This window comes from Salmo salar, chromosome 14, assembly GCF_965601325.2.
Source record: "Salmo salar chromosome 14, fSalSal1, whole genome shotgun sequence".
In the NCBI taxonomy this organism is placed as follows: Eukaryota; Metazoa; Chordata; class Actinopteri; order Salmoniformes; family Salmonidae; genus Salmo; species Salmo salar.
In genome coordinates, this window is record NC_138304.1 from 107,147,584 (window position 1) to 107,151,097 (window position 3,514).

At 41.3% G+C, this 3,514-nt stretch overlaps 1 protein-coding gene across 1 annotated transcript in view; it reads left to right on the top strand.

The window, feature by feature from the left end:
* The first annotated feature begins 2,762 nt into the window (after positions 1 to 2,762).
* Positions 2,763 to 3,514, top strand: part of LOC106570760 (uncharacterized protein C6orf62 homolog) — a 9,977-nt gene continuing 9,225 nt past the window's right edge. Inside the window, exon 1 of the mRNA XM_014143250.3 lies at positions 2,763 to 3,514. This exon is cut by the window's right edge and continues 871 nt beyond it. The gene's annotated coding sequence lies outside the window, so the exon portion shown is untranslated.

Sequence of the window (3,514 nt, forward strand, 5' to 3'; positions counted from 1 at the left end):
TATCGTATGAATATGTTTTACGGAAAAAGGGTTGGAAATACAGTCGGTGTCTCCATAATGACTCAGCAACAGTCTGCCTCACTGCCATAACAGGCAGGAATACGTCTGTTACCCACCTGATAGGGCCTGTGATTGGCTGACCCGGTCAGCTGACCAGGTCCCTGGTAACCTAGTCCCTAAAACAGAGGTGTGAAGTGCCCCACTGAAAAATTGAGTGAGGCGGGGGATTTGTAGCCTTGTCAATTAAGGTGTGTTCGTAAATTCACTCTGGCTATCTATTCCGATTTCAGCGTATTCTAGTCTGAGTGTGCCAGAGTGTAGAATAACTGATGAATTTAAGAACGTTTAACACCCGTTGAATATGGCCGGTGTCAGTAAACCTCGCCAAAAAAAATTGTAATTAAATTGTTGCCAGCAGTACAGTTACAGTCACCAACGCTCTGGATAACATGAAAACAGCCTAACCAGCTCTGCTAGGGGGAGTAAAATGGTCAGAGTGAGCTGTTCTCTCATTTGTATCTAGAAGTTAGCCAACGTTAGCCAGTTAGAGTGTGTGCTTGATTTCCGTTGTGAGGTCAGAACGCTTGGATCAACCCTACTCCTCGGTCATAATGTCCAGTGTGTCATAGTGTCCAGTGTGCCATAGTGTCCAGTGTGCCATAGTGTCCAGTGTGCGCTCTGAATTTACAAAGGGACAATCTGATAACACTCTGAATTTATGAACACCCACATAACACTCTGGCATCCACACATTGAATTTACGAACACCCCCCCCCCCCCGGGGTATCATTTGACAGAACGTTCCAAAATAGCATGGAAATGATTGTGTGTCTGTCCAGACCATGCGATTCACAACACTGTCTCAAAACTCCCTCCCAACACTTCTCATCTATTGAATATACATTTATTTTAGGCAACAGACATATACAACAAAATGCACAATGTGGACCCAGAGGATATCACTTGAAAGTATTAATTAAAATGCTTATTTTCAAAGTGATCCTCGATAGTAAAAACAATAACACATAATGATTAAAAGTCAAGATAAAATTACAAACAACCATAAATACATTCATTTATATTGACACCCTAAAAAGTGGTACTATTCACTGCACTTCTCCCTAACCGTAAAAATCAACCATATTCATTTCACATTAAAACAATCTATTAATTGCCAATCATACCGATCCTTCAAATAGATACACCTGACCAGCACTATGGGCCACAAGGGGCAGTGGAGTGGTTTCTCTTTGACAACCTTGTCCAAATGAAAAACTTAGCCTGCTTTTTAAAGCTATTTGTACTTTTTAATACTCCAGATCATACCAATGGTCCCTCCCAAGTTCTCATCATTACTACAGGTCTTACTAATGGTCATTGTGAGTGTACCAGTCAGGGTTAGAGCTTCTAAGCCCATTATATTCCTTTTTTTTCTTCTTCTATGCTTGTAAACAACTTAAGCATTACAAAACATGATATTTGAGCAAATAAAACTCACGTAGCAAATCAGCCATTCATTCTGTCGACCAAATTCGAAATTCTCTCATTAATTAACCTCCATACAAAAACTATTTGCTTGGTGTGCGAAACAACGAGAATACGCCATCTGCTGGAGGTAGACATATTTTCCTCTGAGTTGGTCCTCTCTGGTTAATATCTATCTTTGTGTGGCTGTCTGACTCTGGTCGGCCATTTAAAATCCGCTGAGTTGGGCATCTCTGGTTAATATCTATCTTTGTGTGGCTGTCTGACTCTGGTCGGCCATTTAAAATCCGCTGAGTTGGGCATCTCTGGTTAATATCTATCTTTGTGTGGCTGTCTGACTCTGTTCAGCCATTATTTTCCGCTGAATTGGGCATCTCTGGTTAATATCTATCTTTGTGTGGCTGTCTGACTCTGTTCAGCCATTTTAAAATCCGCTGAGTTGGGCCTCTCTTCCTCTCTGGTTAATATCTATCTTTGTGTGGCTGTCTGACTCTGTTCAGCCATTTAAAATCCGCCGAGTTGGGCATCTCTGGTTAATATCTATCTTTGTGTGGCTGTCTGACTCTGGTCGGCCATTTAAAATCCGCCAAGTTGGGCATCTCTTCCTCTCTGGTTAATATCTCTTTGTGTGGCTGTCTGACTCTGTTCAGCCATTTAAAATCCGCTGAGTTGGGCATCTCTGGTTAATATCTATCTTTGTGTGGCTGTCTGACTCTGTTCAGCCATTTAAAATCCGCTGAGTTGGGCATCTCTGGTTAATATCTATCTTTGTGTGGCTGTCTGACTCTGTTCAGCCATTTAAAATCCGCTGAGTTGGGCATCTCTGGTTAATATCTATCTTTGTGTGGCTGGCAGACTCTGGTCAGCCATTTAAAATCCGCTGAGTTGGGCATCTCTGGTTAATATCTATCTTTGTGTGGCTGTCTGACTCTGTTCAGCCATTTAAAATCCGCTGAGTTGGGCATCTCTGGTTAATATCTATCTTTGTGTGGCTGTCTGACTCTGTTCAGCCATTTTAAAATCCGCCGAGTTGGGCATCTCTGGTTAATATCTATCTTTGTGTGGCTGGCAGACTCTGGTCAGCCATTTAAAATCCGCTGAGTTGGGCATCTCTGGTTAATATCTATCTTTGTGTGGCTGTCTGACTCTGTTCAGCCATTTAAAATCCGCTGAGTTGGGCATCTCTGGTTAATATCTATCTTTGTGTGGCTGTCTGACTCTGTTCAGCCATTTTAAAATCCGCCGAGTTGGGCATCTCTTCCTCTCTGGTTAATATCTATCTTTGTGTGGCTGTCTGACTCCGGTCGGCCATTTTGTGTAGGTTATTCGACGTCGGTTTTACTAGCTAGCACACCAGGCCGAAGACTTCCAAGAAACTGAACAAAAAAAAAAAAAGCCGTTTTTACAACAAAACATCGTTCAATAATGGGTCCACCAGGAGACAACCTTGATCGTGTGTCCTCTGAAAGAACGGAGGATTTAAGTTGGTTTGTCAATTTATCTTGACATGGCATGTAAAGGTTAGTTTGGTGGTTGTGACGACTGAAGAAAAAGTACGGAGAAAAGAAAACAACAAAAATCCCAAACGCAGATAAAATAGCTAACACCTCAAATTCAGCGTGTGAAAAGAGATTTGTTTGACTACGTTTGTTGTCTCGACGGGAATCCTAAACATCATGATGATATTGAAGGAAATTGTCATTTAATTAAAAAAAAAAAATGACAGGACACGAACAGTTAAACCAAGCCAACCGTACCGACATTAATAAATAGCAAACCGGACAGTAAAAGTCGTTGGAAATGTAAAATGGAAGATAACCGTCAGCTAACTAGCTAACCGCACGAAATATAGGCCTCAATTACACCAAGTAACAAAACACATATGATGTAGCTAGCTAGTTAATCCACTAACTAGTTAGTGTTTTGAAGTGTATACTGCTTAGCTAGCTCATGTTAGCTAATCAGCTAAAAAAAAGGAACTAAAAATTACTCCCCGTCCGTCACTATGAGTATCGACAATGGAAGTAAA